Source organism: Macaca fascicularis, chromosome 14, assembly GCF_037993035.2.
Source record: "Macaca fascicularis isolate 582-1 chromosome 14, T2T-MFA8v1.1".
Taxonomy (NCBI): Eukaryota; Metazoa; Chordata; class Mammalia; order Primates; family Cercopithecidae; genus Macaca; species Macaca fascicularis.
Window position 1 is genome coordinate 12,197,783 of NC_088388.1, and position 20,474 is coordinate 12,218,256.

At 44.3% G+C, this 20,474-nt stretch overlaps 1 protein-coding gene, 1 long non-coding RNA gene and 2 pseudogenes across 3 annotated transcripts in view; 3 read left to right on the forward strand and 1 right to left on the reverse strand.

Annotated features, from left to right (window-relative positions):
- The window catches only part of LOC135966995 (uncharacterized), a 53,307-nt gene extending 42,534 nt beyond the window's left edge, over positions 1 to 10,773 (forward strand). The window contains exon 4 of the long non-coding RNA XR_010580783.1: positions 10,688 to 10,773. This is a non-coding gene — a long non-coding RNA (uncharacterized lncRNA). The remainder of the gene's footprint in view (positions 1 to 10,687) is intronic.
- The window catches only part of FADS2 (fatty acid desaturase 2), a 105,588-nt gene that overhangs the window by 81,626 nt on the left and 3,488 nt on the right, over positions 1 to 20,474 (reverse strand). The window lies entirely within an intron of this gene.
- Positions 2,657 to 3,217, forward strand: LOC107127259 (prostaglandin E synthase 3-like; annotated as a pseudogene).
- Positions 4,275 to 5,250, forward strand: LOC141408440 (fatty acid-binding protein 5 pseudogene; annotated as a pseudogene).

The window sequence follows — 20,474 nt, forward strand, 5'->3', positions numbered from 1 at the left end:
AATGCTTTTATACTGTTGGTGGGAGTGTAAATTAGTTCAACCATTGTGGAAGACAGTGTGGCGATTCCTCAAGGATCTAGAACCAGAAATACTATTTGACCCAGCAATCCCATTACTGGGTATGTACCCAAAGGATTATAAATCATTCTACTATAAAGACTCGTGCACACGTATGTTTATTGCAGCACTATTTACAATAACAAAGGCATGGAACTAACCCAAATGCCCATCAATGATAGACTGGATAAAGAAAATGTGGCATATATACACCATGGAATACTATGCAGCCATAAAAAAGAATGAGTTCATGTCCTTTGCAGGGACATGGTTGAAGGTGGAAGCCATCATTCTCGCAAACTAACACAGGAACGGAAAACCAAACACTGCATGTTCTCACTTATAAATGAGGGTTGAAAAATGAGAACACATGGACACAGGGAGGGGAACATCACACACCAGGGTCTGTCAGGGATTGGGGAGCAAGGGGAGGGAGAGCATTAGGACAAATACCAAATGCATGCAGGGCTTAAAACCTAGATGATGGGTTGATAGGTGCAGCAAACCACCATGGCACATGTATACCTATGTAACAAACCTGCACGTTCTGCACATGTATCCCAGAACTTAAAGTAAAATTAAAAAAAAAATTAGAGTGAGGACTGCTTTATGTTAGCTTTATACATTCAGAAAAAAAAAAAGAGAGAGAGAACGAATGCTTCAGACACACCCTGCCCGTGCAACCTCTCCCATTCCCATGAATTCTCCCAAAACACTTTGGGTCTTTGTTATGGAAATTATACTCTACTTGCATCTGTCTCCCTCTATGCAAATGGAGTGAGGGGTCAATATTACTCATTTCTGTGTCCCCAAAGGCTTTTCTTGGTATCTGACTCACAGTAGACACTTGTCTACACAGGCAAACACTTGCTAAGTTGAATGGCATGAATTAACATCAGGGAACATGCTTAGAGGAGCTCTTTCTAAACTCGCCAACCTAAACCCAGGGCTCACATTTACCTGGAGAAGCAAAGGGAAGGCAAAGGAGCCAGGTGAGGCTGGAGAGCTGGGTCCAGACCCCTTACAATGCCTTGTGGAGGCTGAAGCTACTCTGTGGTGGATGCTGATTTGCCATGTTGACTTCTGATTAACCCCATCTCTGGGAAGGCCTCTAAGATTTCCAGTTCCTTGTGTAAGAGCACATACTTTCCATGAATCCTGACCTTAGGTCTAAACCTTAATGTTATTGTACTTTGATTATCTTACACATTCCTTCTGAATCACACGTACTGTTCCCCCGTGGTATATAAGCCCTGGATCTGGGAGTAATGGCACAGGATCCACCATATTGTCTTGCTGCCGCCAGAGACACAAACATGGCTTCTGTTCCTAAGTGTCTATTAAATCTTTCTAAAAAACTGGATCTGTTAGCCTCTTTCTTTGGCCTCTCAGCTCCCTCAGACTTTTGGGGGTAGGCTTGCATAAACCTGCCCACAACAAAACACACCTGCCCAACCAACCCCAACTGGCTTTGGGGCCTTAACAGCTGATGGAGACACTCATTAATCCCTGCTTCACTGATTCCATGATTAAGGACACAAGCCTTCACCATAAGGCAATAGACACAGGGCACGGGCTTTGGAGTCCACATAATAGGAGTTGAATACCAGTGTCTATCTTAAAAAAAAAAAAAAAAAAAGACAGAGAAAGACGAATGATACAATGGAACAATGGCTAAGGAATGTAAGTCAAACAGCCAAAAATATGCTTGATTTCATTAGTAATTAAAGAAATATATATTAAGCAGGACACAACTTTTCATCTAAGAGATGAACAGAGATATAAAAGAATGATAATATACAATGTTGGGTGAGCTGTAAGTTGCAAGGAAACAAAAAACCCTGCACAGAGGAGCATCAATGAAATGTGTATACCCTTTGAATGAGTAAGTCCACTTCTAGGAACTTATTTTATAGAAATTAGCAAAGATATGCCTATAAGTATGTTCAAAGAAGTACCAGTTTTGAGTACATATAATTTAAAAATACTCATAAAGTGATATATGCAGCTATTTTTTAAATGGCACAGAGCCATATGCTCTAATCTAAAATGATATACAATTATATAAGTGACCACAAGCAAGTTACAAAACATGTAATCTAATCTTTGTTTAAAAATTTAAGATAAGGCTGGGCACAGTGGCTCATGCCTGTAATCCCAGCACTTTGGGAGACCGAAGTGGGCGGATCACCTGAGGTCAGGAGTTCAAGACCAGCCTAGCCAATGTGGTGAAACTCCATCTCTACTAACAATACAAAAAATTAGCTGGGTGTGGTGGTGGGTGCCTGTAATCCCAGCTACTTGGGAGGCTGAGGCAGGAGAATCGCTTGAGCCCAGGAGGCAGAGGTTGTGGTGAGCTGAGTTTGCGCCATTGCAGTGAAGCCTGGGCAACAAGAGCAAAACTCCATCTCAAAAAATAATAATAATAAATAAATAAATAAGATAAATATGTCGAGCCTGTTGCTGCCACCATCGCCTGAAGGGAGCAAGAAGAGGTTGCAACCAGGGAGAAAACACAGGAGAAGAGTCAACTCCCTAGCCGCAGCCACTGCCAGAAAGGCCCATGCACCCATTTCCCCATCCCCCTGTCCCCTTTACAATGCCACCTGCTTCTGCAAAGTGGTACAATCAATCGAAGGGACCATGTCTTCACTGAATTTTCTGTTGAAGACAGTAAAGCTGCTCATGTACATTTTGAAAAATCCAAACGTACATTCAGTTGTCTTGGAGGAAATGATCATTTTAAGCATTTAAATGAAATTGATCTTTTTCACTGTATTGATCCAAATGATTCTGAGCCTAAAAGAATGGACAGATCAATTTTATGTTGTTTATGAAAAGGAGAATCTGGCAGTCATGGCCAAGGTTAACAAACAAAAAAAAAGGGCAAAGCTTAACTGGCTTAGTGTGGACTTCAACAATTGGAAAGACGGAAGATGATTCAGATGAAGACATGTCTAATTTTGATCATTTCTCTGAGGTGATAAACAGCATGGGTGGTGGTGTGGATGTAGATTTACCAGAAGTAGATGGAGCAGATGATGACTCATGAGAAAGTGATGATGAAAAAATGCTAGAGCTAAAGAATATTGTCATCACTTGGATTTTGAGAAAGAAAAATAACTGCTCTGCAAGATTTCAGAACGGAGAGAACTCCTGAATTGATTGCTCAAAAGGCATGCTCTATTTGCCTACTTTAACCCATTTTTCAACCTGTTTTGTTTTTGAAAAGGCTTCACAGAGGGTTGATATGTACCATTGTATGGGGCAATTTTAAGGTCAGCTAAGGCAATAACCTGATGTATGAAGACATCCCAGATTTCCAGGAAGCTGTTGAGGTCCTAGGCAATGGATGCAGCAGTTGGAATAAATACAAACATCTCACCTAAGTCTCCTTTTCTTCATAGCATAGATACTGACATGATAGAAAGCTCTCAGCTTAGGGAAACAGAACTAAATTTTAGGTTATAGAACATGGATTCAGAAGTGGCTGGAACAAATTGGCTGACACCTTACTGGTAACCTACTATTCTTCTGGTATTATCCTTCAGGATTTTTCACTAAAGTTTATTTTTCAAAAAATTTACTTCACATGATTCTTGTCAGTGTTCCAGATGTATCTTAGCTAAAACTAGTGAATGCCTTAACTTAGATGGTTTTTTAAAATTATTCATTTGGGCCGGTTGCGGTGGCTCACACCTGTAATCCCAGCACTCTGGGGGGCCAAAGCAGGTGGATCACCTGAGGTCAGAAGTTCGAGACCAGTCTGGCCAACATGGGGAAACCCTATCTCTACAAAAATTAGCTGGGCGTGTTGGCAGGCACCTGTAATACCAGCTGCTCAGGAGGCTGAGGCAGGAGAATCACTTGAACCCGGGAGGCGGAGGTTGCAGTGAGCCGAGATCGCGCCATTGTACTCCAGCCTGGGTAACAGAGTGAGACTCTGTCTTAAAAAAAAAAAAAAAAAAATTATACATTTGGTATTGTTTGACCCTTAAGCTTTTACATCTCTTAGCATGGAGGACAAAGAAAGCTGTACGTTGTTGTATGAGAGTGTGTACATTTAGACCAGATTTGTAGTTGCACTGTCAATATGACAAATGAGTGAAAAAAATGTTTAATACTTTTTTTTTAATTTCTTTTTTTGATTCAGCTTATACCAGAGCTGAAAACCTCAAGTTAAGTTCATGACAGTGGGGATTTTTAAAAACATCTACATTCTTTCTAATAAACTGTTGGAAGACTTAAGAAAAAATAAGATACATATCTACTGGCATACGTGTAGAAAAAGTCTGGAGAAACAGAAATAGAAGCTCTTTCTGGGGATGCTTTTACTCTGGTTTGTTTAAATTTGTTAGAATAAGCATGCATCCTGCATACCATCTTCATAATAAAATAAAAGCAATCAAGACTTTAACAACAAATGGGCATCTGGGGCAGGTCCCTTCTAAAGTGCCTGTAGGTGCCAGGAGTCGCACAGCCCACTCTCCATGCCTGACCCCGCTCTGTGCACTCTGCACGCCGACCCAGGTCACTGCTGAGCAGCTGGAAGGAAGATGGTGCCTGATGGACACCAAAGGCTTTGATGAAGACATGAAAGAACTGGCAGTGGGAATAGCTCTGCAAAACATGGGTGCAATGGCCAGACCAGATTGTATCATCTCTCATGATAGCAACAACCTCACCATAAAAACTGAGAGCACTTTGAAGACAACAGTTTTCTTCTTACACCCTGGTTAGAGAAGTTAGAAGAAACTACAGCTGATGGCAGAAAAACTCTGACTGTCTGCACTTACAGATGGAGCATTGGTTCAACATTGGGAGAGGGATGGGAAGGAAAAACACAACAACAAGAAAATCAAAAGATGGGAAATTAGTGATGGACTGTGTCATGAACAATGTCACCTGTACTCAGATCTAGGAAAAAGTAGAATATTACACCATGGAATACTATGCAGCCATAAAAAAGGATGAGTTCATGTCCTTTGCAGGGACATGGATGAAGCTAGAAATCATCATTCTCAGCAAGCTAACACAGGAACAGAAAACCAAACACTGCATGTTCTCACTCATAATTGGGAGTTAAACAATGAGAACACATGGACACAGGGAGGGGAACATCACACACCGGGGACTGTCGAGGGGTGGGGGGCAAGGGGAGGGATAGTATTAGGAGAAATACTTTTTTTTTTTTTTTTTGAGACGGAGTCTCGCTCTGTCACCCAGGCTGGAGTGCAGTGGCCGGATCTCAGCTCACTGCAAGCTCCGCCTCCCGGGTTCACGCCATTCTCCTGCCTCAGCCTCCCAAGTAGCTGGGACTACAGGCGCCCGCCACCTCGCCCGGCTAGTTTTTTGTATTTTTTAGTAGAGACGGGGTTTCACCGTGTTAACCAGGATGGTCTCGATCTCCCGACCTCGTGATCCGCCCGTCTCGGCCTCCCAAAGTGCTGGGATTACAGGCTTGAGCCACCGCGCCCGGCAGGAGAAATACTTAATGTAGATGATAGGTTGATGGGTGCAACAAACCACCATGGCACGTGTATACCTATGTAAGAAACCTGTACATTCTGCACATGTACCCCAGAACTTAACGTATAATTTAAGAAAAAAGGAAATGAAAAAAAAAAGTAGAATAAAAATTCCACCATCACTTTGGACAGGAATTAGCTACGAAAATAAACAGGCTCAGTTCAATGAGCAGATCTCCATACTGCTGGGTTTGTTTTTTTTTCTTCATTACTGTGTTCAATTATCTTATCACAAACATTTTACATGCAACTATTTCAAAGTGTTGATTTGGTTAGGATCATCCCTTTGGTTAATAAATGTGTCCACGCTAAGAACAAAAACAAATATAAAACAAACAAAACAAAGAATGCAGTGTGTTTCCTTTAGCAGCTGTATGACCTCAGGATAAGTTATTGACTTCTCTGACTCACAGCTTCTTCATTTGTAAAATGGTCAACAAGAATATTGTCAATCTCAGAAAGTCGTTGGCAGAGTTAAATGAGGAAATATATGTGAACGCTTGAGCACAGGACTTAGCCGATGTCCGTGCCTAATAAATGATCCCCTGTCTCTTCTTTACTCCTTCTATCCCTGTAGCCATGTTCTGTCCCCCTAGGACGTTAGTCTTGAGTGAATGGCCAATTTTGGTTCTCTGTACAGGAACAGTTTGTCTTTCTCTTCCATGTCGCTGGTTTTCATCCTTGGATTGTCATTTTGTGTTTATTAACGACGGCGAGGTTGACTATTCTAGTAGCCAGTGGGCATGTCCTGTTTCCCGAGTCTCCTTCTGGCTTGGCCCATCTGTGTACCTGGGTAGGGCTTGCTGATTTGTGTGTGTCACATTAGGACGAATGGGTTGGGAGCTGGTCTTTGGATTGTGGGAAACTGAAGTGGCAGAACGGAGGGGCTCTCCTCTGGGTTGCCAACTCACCGTAACTGTCAAAGCTCTCCTTTAGCAGTTCCTTCATCTAGAGCTAAATGGCTGGTGTCTACCAGCACAGGGTGAGGGGACAGGGAGAGGGTGCGAGAGTGTTAAAGAGTGTGAGCAGCCGACAGATGGAGCTGTTTAGTAGGTAGACTTTCAGGAATCCCTGGCATGGCCCCGCTGGCTCACTCCCATCCCCCGCCATCCTCCTGTCCAGGACTGACACTGTGCAATGGGATAGCTGTATCCTCCCGCATTCTTTATTTATTTATTTTTTTTGAGATGGAGTTTCAGCTCTGTCACCCAGGCTGGAGTACAATGGCACGGTCTCAGTTTACTGCAACCTCTGCCTCCTGGGTTCAAGCGATTGTCCTGCCTCAGACTCCCAAGTAGCTGGGATTACAGGCGCCCACCACTTCACCTGGCAAATTTTTGTGTTTTTAGTAGAGACAGGGTTTCGCAATGTTCGCCAGGCTGGCCTAGAACTCCTGACCTCAGATGATCCGCCTGCCTTGGTCTCCCAAAGTGCCCGCCCACGCTCATTCTTGGCTGTGGTTTTCTACATTCCACTGAAATTCATTTAACTCCCTTGTCCACTGAAGGGCCATCCTATTTTCTTCAGTTTTATGAGCTTAGTTTTCCTTCCTTCCTTCCTTCCTTCCTTCCTTCCTTCCTTCCTTCCTTCCTTCCTTCCTTCCTTCCTTCCTCCCTCCCTCCCTCCCTCCCTCTCTCCCTCCCTCCCTTCCTCCCTTCCTTCCTCCCTTTTTCTTCTATCCTTCCATTTTTCTTTCTTTTGCTCTCTCTTTCCTCTTCTCCTTTTTCTTCTCTTCTCTTCTGTCTTTTCTCTTTTCTTTTCTTCTTTTCTTTCCAGGATCTTGCTCTGTCACCCAGACCGGAGTGCAGTGGTGCAATCACAGCTCACTGCAGCCTTGAATTCCTGGGCTTAAGTGATCCTTCAGCCTCAGCTTCCCATTGTTTCTTTGCTTAATTTTAATGGCAAATCAGGAGGGGAGAAAGACAAACACGTGTTTGGTTTGCTACACTGCAAAGAAGTCCGGACTAGCCTTTTAAAAGGCTGACTTCTTTTCTGACTTCTTTTCATTTGAAGGTTTTGATCCACGCCAAAGTTCCCATGTCCCAGAAGAGGTACTACTTGCTGTTATGAACATTGATGCCCTTATGTAAATGCGGGCTGTGAGCACACCTTCTGATCCACCTCGATGGATCAGTCTAGATGTCATGCACCGTAGGAGTTGCTGTGCATGCATAACTCGCTTACTCCTCATGGGAACCCAGTGAAGCGGGTATTACAATCCCCACCTTAAAGATGAGGTAATTGGGGCTTAGAAAGGAAACTAACTTGTGTGAGAATTTTTACAATATTCATTTATTCAAGAAATATTTACCAAAAGCCTTCTATGTGGCAGTCACTATTCTAGGTGCTGGGGATAGAGAAGTAAACAAGACAAAGTCTGCCCCCCAGAGCTTATATTCTAGTTGGCAGAGATGGACAATACAGGAACTAACAAACAAACAAATATATGGCGTGTCAGGTGGTGATTGTGCTATGGAGAAGAACAAGGCAGGAAAGGGAGCAGGGACAGGAATTGAAGTAGGGCACCCTCTTAGACTAGATGAGAAGGCCTCACTGAAAAGGTAGCGTCAAGACCCAAATGGGGACAATACAAGCTCCCTCTCTGATAAATGACAACCACAAAATGAGTCTTTTTTCAAGAAGGGAATCAACTCTAATTAAATAGAGACCATGAGGCCCGGGTGCGGTGGCTCACGTCTGTAGTCCCAGCTACTCGGGAGGCCGAAGCAAGAGGATCTCTTGAACCAAGGAGTTCAAGACCAGCTTGGACAATGCAATGAGACCTCTGTCTCTTCAAAAATAAATAAACAAATGGAGACTATAAAGCAAGGTACTTTATTTGGGTACTATACAGGCATTTCTCTGGGAAGCTGACTTTCCAACTGTAAATGACTACATAAAGATACTGGATGAGCTGAGGTAGGAGCTCAGGTGAAGGTCCCAGTGAGCTCTGCTCTGTTCTCTATCATAGGTTACAGGTTCCTCCACTTCATCTTCCTACTATTTGACATAAAGAGATAAGAACTCTCCCATCAAACTGTTTGATTGTAATATGCCTTTACTACCTAAAATATAAACTTTCATGTTTGGTAGACATCAAGGATTGTGAATCAGGTTTTAGCTATAAGAAGCCATAAGACGGTATGCCACCACTTATGTAAAAAACAGGAAAAGGTGCATATGCACACACATGAGTACATACATGCACTCATCTTCACACACATGTGCTGTCATAGACAGCAGAGAATGCCCTTAATTCTTCTCCTCTCTAAATGTGTGCCCTCTTGCAATGAGACTTTACACTTCTTTCCACCATGATGTGGGGTCTATTTCTCCATCCCTTGATCCTGGACGTGGCCATATGAGGTTCATTAGCAAATATAATGAAAGCAGAAACTTGATACGGCTTGTGTGTTGGAGTATAACCCCTTTCGCTGCTGGGAACTCTTCTGTCATCACATGAGTCGGAGCTAGTCTCCCAGATGATGGGAGGCATGTGGCCATCACTTCAGTTGACATAAGCCAACTTCCAGACATGCAAGGATCTTCTGGTCCACCCAGCCTGACAATTCGAGACATGTGACTGAGGGTATCCTCTACCACCTAGCCTTGCTGAGCAAGCCCAGACTAGAAGTGCTCCACAGGCCCATAGACTCCCAAGCTTGTTTTTTTCTTAACTCACTAAGCTTTGAAGTGTCTTGTCATGCAGCAAAAGCCAACATATATGTGCAGAGAATATCTCTGGAAAGATTTTCTTAACTGCTGACATTGGTTGGCTGCTGGGAAAGGTGGGTGTGGTCAGAGGCAGGGATCACAGGGAAACTTCGTTCACTGCATTATACTTTTTTTTGTATCTTTTGAATTTTGAACCCTATGTATTAACCTGTCCTAAAAAACACACACACAATTGTAAAATGTTACAGTCATAAAACATGACTGATGGAGAAGAGAGTTTTCATCCATAAATTGTACATTTTGCTGTTACTTCAAAAATACAGTAGGTCATCATTTAAGGATGCTGATAGGTTCTTGGGAACTGCAACTTTAAATGAAACGACGTATAACAAAACCAATTTGATCACAGGCTAATTGACAGAAACAAGAGTTAGGTTCCTACAGCATATTTCTGTCACAAAAGCATCAACAAACTTCTAGATAAAGACCAGAACACTCCCAATATATTAACATTGAAATAAATGTGAACTACACATACATTTATGAAAGATTGGTAAAAACAAATAAGATAATTAGTCACCCAATTGTTTCAGTTCAAGTGGCCGGAGTCTATCTCTGCAACTCAGGGCATAAGGTGGGATCCAACCCCAGGCAGGACACCATCCTGTCGCAGGGCACACATTCACACCACACACACACACACACACACACCTCTGTCTCTCTCCCACACACACACTCACACACACACACACTCACACACATATACAGTGACACACACTCTTACACATTTACACTCACTCTCTCCCACACACACAAACACACACACACTCTCACACAGACACACTCATACTCACACTCACACTCACACATTTTAACACACACACTCACACTGTCTCACACACACTCTCACACAGCCTCTCACACTCTCTCTCACACACACATATCCCCACACTCACATCCTCACTCTCCCTCACACGCTCACACTCACATCCACACATACACCCACACTCACTAACACACACCCACACTCCCACACACACACTCACCTCCCCACACTCATACATGCACAGTCACGTACCCACTCACATCCCACACTTACCCACACCCTCACACACACCTACGCTCACTCACATATCCACACTCACTCAAACTGGGACAGTCTAAACACAGTGTAGACAATTTAGATGTGCAATTCACATCTTTGCACATCTTTGGGATGTGGGAGGAAGTCGGGGGACCTGGAGAAAACCCTGCAACACAAGCTCAGACACCCAAGGAGAACGTGCAAACTTCACTCAGAAAGTGGCCCCGGCAGGGAATCGATTTTTCCTCTCAGCAGCGTTATAATGAAATGACGTTAATCGAGGACCCGCTGTAACTGAACTGAAAACGAACATGCACGGCTTTTTCTTGTTTCCCTTTCTCAGATGCATCTAAGACCTTTGTCCTCAACACAAGCCTCAGCGTACTATCTGGTGTTCCAGACAATAGCCCAGGCTGCAGTGGCTGAATGTGAGTGCTTCTGACAGTTTCTAAGCCTGTAACACCATGCAGTATTGTTTTGTTCACATCTTGCCAAAGTTCTTATTCCGAGGTCCACTTTCTTTCCACTGTAGTGTGCTACCTCCTTACTGGGGAAGAAGGATGAGAGCACTGGGACCTGAGCTAAACTGGTTGCATCTGATTAAACTTGAATTGGCTTAGAAAATAGGAGGGGGCTGGGCGCAGTGGCTCACGCCTATAATCCCAGCACTTTGGGAGGCCAAAGTGGGAGGATTGCTTGAGCTCAGCAGTTTGAGATCCATCTGGGCAACATAGTGAGGCCCCATCCCTACTAAAAACTTAAAAAATTAGCCAGGAGGGCCAGGCGCGGTGGCTCAAGCCTGTAATCCCAACACTTTGGGAGGCCGAGATGGGCGGATCACGAGGTCAGGAGATCGAGACCATCCTGGCTAACACGGTGAAACCCCGTCTCTACTAAGAAATACAAAAAAACTAGCCGGGCGAGGTGGCGGGCGCCTGTAGTCCCAGCTACTCCGGAGGCTGAGGCCGGAGAATGGCGTGAACCCGGGAGGCAGAGCTTGCAGTGAGCTGAGATCCGGCCACTGCACTCCAGCCTGGGCTACAGAGCGAGACTCCGTCTCAAAAAAAAAAAAAAAAATTAGCCAGGTGTGTTGGCACGTGCCTGTAGTACCAGCAACTCGGGAGCCTGGGGTGGGAAGATTGCTTGAGTCTGAGAGGTTGAGGCCGCAATGGGCCATGACCACGCCACTGCCCTCTAACCTGGGCTACAGAGTGAGACCTTGTCTCAAAAAAAAAGAGAACAAGAAAAGAGAAGGATTTATTCCCTTGCTCAATTCAGGGGAAGGCTGAATAATCTAACCGTGGGAAATGTGGGGATGGGACAGCCTCGGGAACAATTGGATCCCGGGACTTGAATGCTGCCAGGTTCTCTCTCCTGTTTCACCTTGAGGTGGCCTCATTCCCTCTTCCTGACGACAGTTTCTGGCAACAACTCTTGTTTTCTGGCAACAAGACAGTTCTGAAAACAACTGAGTCAGCATTTATGGCTTGCTGCATTAGAACATAACACCTTCTAATCTCTGGAGGTATAAGGTCAGACACCCGAGGAAGATCTCTGACTGGTACTCCCTCCTTGGGTCAAGTTCCCATGACTGGATGGGTCAACCATGGCCTGGAAATCAACCTCCCTTGAGCTCAGTCTACACGCTAGAGTAGGAGAAGAAGCCATTTTCAGAAGAGGTGGCTGCTTCCAGGAGAAAAGTAACTGCTAGACATAATACTAGAATCTGGGTGCAGAAAACTATGGGCTTTGGAGTCAAGATTAAGCAAGCCACCCAAAGTCACACTGTGGTGGTGGCCACTCCACTACAGTGTGACTTTGGGTAGTTTAATCTTTCCAAGCCTCAGTTTTGCCATCAGTAATACCTACCCCATAGGATTGCCTTAGGTGTTGACGATAGCATGCCCGGTGCGCATAGTACGGGCGTCTGCACAGGTAAAAACTCTTCACTGTGTCTGCTCAGCCCCAGCACCAAATAGACCTACTGGGGACCCTTCTGCAACATGGAAACTACTTGTGAATAAAGTCTCAGAATATTAGGTTGGAAGAGACCTGAGATATCATTCAGTCATCCCCAAGAGCTGGTCCACAAACTGGTCCGAGATATGACAGAGTTTTCAACAGCTAATGAAAACACTAGAAAAATAAAAAAGAATGTAGAGTATTCCATAAAATTAAGGTTATTCCATTTAAATGTTGGCCTTTTATGAAAAAATTATGTCCTAATTTTTTGGTACTAAAATGGTTTTTGTTTTTTTATTTTGTGCTGTGTGTTTTTGTGGGGATTTTCTGTTTGTTTTTTGAGATAGGATCTTGCTCTGTCACCCAGGTTAGAGTGCAGTGGCACAAACACAGCTCACTGAAGCCTCGACCTCCTAGGCTCAAGCAACCAGCCCTGACTCCAGTTTTGAGCATCTGAAAGAAGTTCAGTAGGTCTGGAACACAGAAGCAGCCAAGGGATGGGGAAGTGGAAGGGAGAGTTTCAGGCAAGAGGAAAATTGAGAGACAAGGCTGGAGGGGCAGGCAGGCTCAGGCTGCAAGGGCCTGGCAGGACACACTGAGGAGCTGGACTTTATCTTCAGGTTAGGGAGAAGCCAGGAGATTGACTGGCTACAGATGGAGAGGAAAGTAGAGGGTGGCAAGACTGGAGGTAGGAGGTAATCTACTCACTCATTCAACAAATATTTATGGAGTATCTACCCTATGCCAAGCACTGTTCTAAGAAATGGAAGTACAGCTGTGTGCAAGCATTTGCTCCCACGCTACTCGTATTTTAGTCGGGGAGACAGATAACCACCAAATAATTTCCGAGAGTCGTCAGTGTGCTGGGAGGAAACAAAAATAATAGATAGAAACTGATAGAGGGCAGGAAGAGATGGGGCACCACGGGAGACAGGTTATGAGGAATATTGAAGAGCTAGAAGGAAAGACATGGTTCGTCTCCTAGATGAAGATGGAGTCTTGTCAGTGCTGAGTACAGTTAAGGACTAGCAGATCCCAGTATTTATAAAAGCTGCCCTTAAATGGAAGCATACAGATTGTTAGTGTAGTCTTCCCACTTAGTGATGTAAGCCTGAGTTTTAAAAAGCAGTAACGTGGCAAGAATCTGGTTTCCTTCTCAGTTCTGGCAGGAGCTTTCTTGTGCAAAAGGATTAGGAGCAAGGGAAAAGCTGAGACAGATGTGTAGCCTTGCTCATAGCCATCTCTCTTCCTGCAAGTCCAGTACCATTGGCTATGTAAAGTCGGAACTTAGAGTAGGAGTGCGTGTCTCTGTGTTTTTGTATGCGTGTTCTCTTCTTGCCAATCTCTAACCTAATCTGACACTGCAGGAAGGCAAGAAAGGCCTCTCTGAGAGAAGGATATTTATTGAAGCTAAGAACTGATTACTCCTGTAATCCCAGCACTTCAGGAGGCTGAGGCAGGAGGATGGCTTGAGGCCAGAAGTTCTAGACCAATCTGGGCATTATGGCGAGACTGCATCTCTACTAAAAAAATTAGCCAGGCCTGGGGGTGCATGCCTGTAGTTCAAGCTACTCAGGAGGCTGAGGTGGGAGGATCACTTGAGCCCAGGAGGTCAAGGCTGCCGTGAGCCATGATGGTGCCACTGCATTTCAGCGTGGGCAACACAGTAAGACTCTGTCTCAAAAACAAAAACTAACTGAACCCTAAGGAGCCAGGCTAACAAAGATCTGAAGGAAAAGTACTACAAGAAGGCAGAACAAGAGAGTGGTGAATTTGGCATGTTCAAAGCATAGAATGAGAGGTGGTGTGGCTAAAGTATGTAGTGCCTGAGGGGGCACCAATAGAAATGAGGTTTGTGGTTTGAGAGGGAAGCAGTGGCCAGATCACCAGAGATCTTGAAGGTCTTGGTAAGGTATTTTTAAGTACACTCAGAACTCCTGTAAGTTCTGAGCAAGAGAAAGAAATTATCTGACATATTTTTTAAAAGATTAGTTTATTTGTAAAGAATCTGTTGTAAAGGGGAAAGAAGGAAAACACAGAGCCCAGTTAGGCGACTATTGTAGCAGTCCAGGCAAAGATAGATGTCGCTTCAATCAGTGGCAAAAGTGATGGAGATTGAGAGAAGCAGATACTTTTAGAATGTCTTTTCTTTCTTTCCTTCTTTCTTTCTTCCCTTTCTTTTTCTTTCTTTCCTTTTTCTCCTTCTTTCCTTCCTTCCCCTTTCCTTTCTCTCTTTCTCTTTTCTTTCTTTCCCTTTCTTTGTCTTTCTTTCTCTTTTTCTTTTCTTTCTTTCTCTTTCTTCCCTCCCTCTCTCCCTTCCTCCCTCCCTTCCTTCCTTCCTTCTGACCGAGTTTCGCTCTTGTCGCCCAGGCTGGAGTGCAATGGTGCAGTCTCGGCTCACCGCAACTTTCATCTCCTGTGTTCAAGCAATTCTCCTGCCTCAGCCTCCTGCGTAGCTGGGATTACAAGCGCCCGCCACCATGCCCAGCTAATTTTTATATTTTTAGTACAGATAGTGTTTCGCCATGTTGGCCAGGCTGGTCTCGAACTCCTCACCTCAGGTGATCTGCCCACCTTTGCCTCCCAGAGTGCTGGGATTACAGGCGTGAGCCACTGTGCCCAGCCTAGAATATCCTTTGGAAGTAGAATAAAGACCTCATTAGTTGGAGGTACAGGGGCAGGGGTGATGGTAGAGATGAAGGAATAAGAGAAATAAATCTGATTCTAGCATTTGAGTTGAGCAAATAAATAGATAATGGGACCATTTACCAAGATGAGGGAACAGAGTGAGTACAGGGGTGAAAAATTAAAAATTCTATTTTAATGTTATGTTTGAAACACCTCAGCTGGGAGCAGTGGCTTATGCTTATAATCCCAGCACTTTAGGAGGCCGTGGTGGACGGCACCATGCCCAGATAATTTTTGTATTTTTAGTAGAGACAGGGTTTCACCATGTTGGCCAGGATGGTTTCGATCTCCCGACCTCATGATCTGCCCACCTTGGCCTCCCACAGTGCTGGGATTACAGGCGTGAGCCACCGCACCCAGCCAAGGCCTGATTCTCTCTTACTGCAGAAGGGTCTCCTCCATGTGACAAAAAAATATGACTGTATTTGCTAAGCAACATTAGCAGAAACAACTCTCCCCCATTCCCTGCTCCCAAGGATTAATTCCAGTTTAATGGGCTCTGCGGCAGCTGCTAATCATTGGGTCATTGTTATCAGAGGGTTGAGTTACTCTATTCGGTGTAGGTCATAAGCCAGGCAGCAGACCTGGGCTTTGGGAAACAGGGTCTGTTCCTTTTTGTAGGAAGTCACAAACCAAAAGCAATCACAGACCTCTACAGTATTCCTTTTCCATACCTACCACGTGATGTTAGACCTCTGTCTCTGACCTTCCGTTTCCTCATGATAAAAAAGAAATAGTGACTTCTTTTCCTTCCTCCCCTTCCTCCCTCCCTCCCTTTATTCCTTCCTTCCTTCCTTCCTTCCTTCCTCCCTCCCTCCCTCTTTCCCTCCCTCTCTCCCTCTCTCTCTCTCTCTTTCTTTCTTTCTCTTTCATGAGACGGAGTCTCACTCTGTCCCCCAGGCTAGAGTGCAGTGGTGCAATCTTGGCTTACCGCAGCCTCTGCCTCCCAGATTCAAGCGATACTTCTGCCTCAGCCTCCCGAGTAGCTGGGATTACATGGCATGCGCCATCACGCCCGGCTAATTTTGTATTTTTAGTAGAGACAGGGTTTCTCCATGTTGGTCAGGTTGGTCTCGAACTCCTGACCTCAGGTGATCTGCCCACCTCAGCCTCCGAAAGTGCTGGGATTACAGGCATGAGCCACTGCACCCAGCAGAAATAGTGATTTCTAACCTATCTCATCTATTTTAATAACGAGGCTTAAAGGACACCAGGTATGTTAAAGTGCCATACATGTATTTTCTTAGCTAGCAATATTGGTGAGGTCAAACTTTAACCAAGCTCACTAGATAATGATTTATTAATATGTGGTGAAAGTCATAACTATTTTTTTAAATAAATAATTTTCTACAGCAAAAATGGCATCAACTTAGTAAGTGCATCAAATTTAGATGACTTAAACGACAGGCTGGGGAACCTATCTAAGAAACTGGGTTAGGCCAGGCATGGTGGCTCACGCCTGTAATCCCAACACTTTGGGAAGCCAAGGTGGGAGGATCACTTGAGCCTAGGAATTTGAGACCAGCCTGGGCAACACAGTGAGACCCTGTCTCTACAAAAAATAAAAAATTAGCTGGATACAATGGTGCATGCCTATAGTCCCAGCTACTTGGGAGGCTGAGGTGGGAGGAACGCTTGAACCTCAGAGGTGGAGACTTCAGTGATCCATGATTGTGCCACTGCACTCCAGCCTGGAATGCAAGACAGAGCAAGACCCTGTCTCAAAACTCAAATAAAATAAGGTGGGTTGTTATCTGCAGGTGGACATTGATAAAAAGTATGGTATGTTAGGTAAAACTTTAATTTAAAGCACAGATTCCTAGTGCTGGAAAGCATCTGGCCAATCTCTTCACTTTACAGATAAAGGATCCAAAACCCATAGAGGTGGACATAATTGTCCAAGATTACACAGCAGTAGGTGGACTAGCAGGTCCAGGTTGCAGGTGTCTCAACTACAATCCTTATTCTTTCTATTCTACCACATTGCCTCCCTTCCTTGGTACATTCTACTGAAACTTGATGGATCCTTCTCCAACTCTGAAGTGCACAGAGAATAGAATTTGAGATCTTCATATCCCAGAGTCTAGTGCTTTGTTCCTGCATCTTTAGTGTGCACAGTATTAGTGGAGAGGTACTTGGTCAAGGAGCTGCAGGACACAATTCCTTTCCTGTTCTGGTGACAAGAAGTGCAGTAAAACTAAGGAATGCATACTAAGTGCTCGAGGAATACCTGTGAAATAATTTGGCAGCAGGCCGGGCGCAGTGGCTCAAGCCTGTAATCCTAGCACTTTGGGAGGCCGAGACGGGCGGATAACGAGATCAGGAGATCGAGACCATCCTGGCTAACACGGTGAAACCCCGTCTCTACTAAAAAATACAAAAAAAAAACTGGCTGGGCGTGGTGGCGGGCGGCTGTAGTCCCAGCTACTCGGGAGGCTGAGGCAGAATGGCGTAAACCTGGGAGGCGGGGCTTGCAGTGAGCTGAGATCGCGCCACTGCACTCCAGCCTGGGCGACAGAGCAAGACTGCATTAAGGAAATCCCATGAATTCCTCTATGAGCCTACCTCCACCCCATCCCAATCTCCATTCTTAGAATGCAGCAAAATGAAAGAGTCCTGTTTCTAGCTCTCGCTCTGCCTCTAATAGAGGTATGACTGGGATTCTCCCTTTAGTTTAAGCACTGTATGTCATAAATTATTTGTAATATTACTTGACATTAATCTGCAGAATTATTATAGATGACTTTTCTTAAAACAAAGACTGGTTCGGTTAACTTTAGTGCCTACTGTGTGCCTACTGTATTGTAGTCACTACACCCCCATAAGTTATCCAATTTCACAGAAATCCAGATTTTTCAAAAATGGTTTTGGTCTTTAATGGCCTGAGGGACTGCGACTGAGGGGAGGCTGCAGCAGAGGCAGAGCACAACCAGTATTGCTCCTCCTCTGCGTGTTGACTTTGTAAAGGATACAGGCTATTGGAAAAACTATTATGTTTAGGATCTTTTGTTAAAATGAATCAAAATTTGAATTCACAACGCAGGCTATTCCAACAGCCACTGGCAGTTAGGTTATTCAATTATGGCTTCACTACAATTGGCATTAAGGTCTTTTTTTTTTCTTCTTCTTTAGAGAGAAAATGGTGGGGCAGTGGGGAAGGGGTCTCACTATGTTATCTAGGCTGGTCCTTCAACTCCTGGGCTCCAGTAATCCTCCCACCTCAGCTTCCCAAAGCACTAGGATTATAGGCACGAGTCACTGTGCCTGACCTGGCATTAGGATCTTAAGCTCATTTCGTTCTCTTCCTTGAGGATTAATTTGGCTAGAACAAGTAGTATTCATAAGTGGCAACCTAAAATTAAGCATGTGATTCATATCCAGGATAAGGCAAGTTCTCTTAGGATCAACAGGGCCCACAAGGCAAACATTTCCTTTAGTTGGCCTGGATATGGGTTTATTGCAGTCTGCATGACCACATGTGTAGGTGGATAAGGAGATGAGAGGGCAATACAACATTTGCCTAGTAGCCTATATGCTTACTCACCTGTATTTTTTCAGGTTGATATCATCAGTTAATTCAGCAAATTATTTATTTATTCATTCATTCATTCATTCATTCATTCAATTTTGAGACAGAATCTGGCTCTGTCGCCCAAACTGGAGTGCAGTGGCTCAATCTCGGTTCAATGCAACCTCTGCCTCCTGGGTTCAAGCAATTCTCCTGCCTCAGCCTCCCAAGTACCTGAGATTACAGGCACCCCCCACCACGCCTGGCTCATTTTTGTATTTTAGTAGAGAGAGGGTTTCACCATGTTGGCCAGGTGGGTCTAGAGCTCCTGACCTCAGGTGATCTGCCCTCCTCGGCCTCCCAAAATGCTGGGATTACAGGCATGAGCTACCACGCCTGGCCAACTCCACAAATTTATGTGGGATTCCACCTAGAACTCCAAACCAAGGTGCTCTGAACATGTATCGGTAGTATAAACAGAATCCACAGTCCTATCCTGAATTATAACCTCGTTAGGGAGGTGGCAAAATACATGACACTGACCTAAGAACATGAATAGCCAAGAAACATGAATGCAAATTCATGTCATATAAGCTGTTTAAATCCTGAGCAAGATGCATTTAATTTGCATCTATAATACTGACCTATTATCCATGATTCTCTTGTCTCTCCTCCCACAGACATGGCTAGGCATGACCCATATAGTACTGAACTTTGGATTCCCAGCACCTTACCAAAGTAGCTGCTGGGAATACAAAGAGAAGACACCCCACAAATGCTGAATAAAACACTTAATGAATGGTTCTAGGTAGGTGGGGTTAATCAAGGAATTATCCTACAACTGGCACGGGTTTTTTGGCTTTTTCTGAGATGTGGTCTCACCATGTTGCCCAGGCGATTCTCCTGCTTCTACCTCCCAAGTAGCTGGGATTACAGGCATTAATTTTTATATTTTAGTAGAGACAGGGTTTCACCATGTTGGCCAGGTGGGTGTCGAGCTCCTGGCCTCAGGTGGTCCACCTGCCTCTGCCTCCCAAAGTTCTGGGATTACAAGTGTGAGCCACCGCACCCAACCTAGTCTTTTTTAATGAACAGTTATCTCTGCAGTCAAACTTACATCACATTATTTTATTTAATTTTCCTTGATTCTGTATTAAAGGAAAGATGATATTATTTTTAATGTCTGCAAAGTATTTCAGTGATGGGCATTTACAGTGTTTCCATTTCCTGCTATCATAGATACTGCTTTAATGAATATTTTTTCTTTATAGTTTTTTTTTTTTTTTTTTGTAGAGACAGAATCTTGCTCTGTCGCCCAGGCTGGAGTGCAGTGGCACAATCTCGGCTCAATGCAACCTCTGCCTCCCAGGTTCAAGCAATTCTCCTGTCTCAGCCTCCCGAGTAGCTGTGACTACAGGCGCACACCGCCACACCTGGCTCATTTGTTTTGTTCAGGCTAGTCTTGAACTCCTGAGCTCAGGCAATCCTGAGGCACCCTGCCTGATCTATAAATATTTTTCTAAGAACATTTCTTTAGGCTATATTCCTAAACATGGAATTATTGGGAATATTTTTTTTCTAATTTTTTTTCATCTCTTCAGTATTCAAAACATTCCTAAATTCAGGCCAGGCACGGTGGCTCACGCCTGTAATCCCAGCACTTTGGGAGGCTGAGGCGGACGGATCATGAGGTCAGGAGATTGAGACCATCCTGGCTAACATGGTGAAACCCCATCTCTACTAAAAATACAAAAACAAAATTAGCCTGGTGGGGTGTTGGGCGCCTGTAGTCCCAGCTACCTGGGAGGCTGAGGCAGGAGAATGGCATGAACCTGGGAGGTGGAGCTTGCAGGGAGCTGAGATCGCGCCACTGCACTCCAGCCTGGGCTACAGAGTGAGACTCCATCTCAAAAAAACAAAAACAAAAACAAAAAAAACCTTAAAATTTTGATATAAAGTTGTCAAAACTATT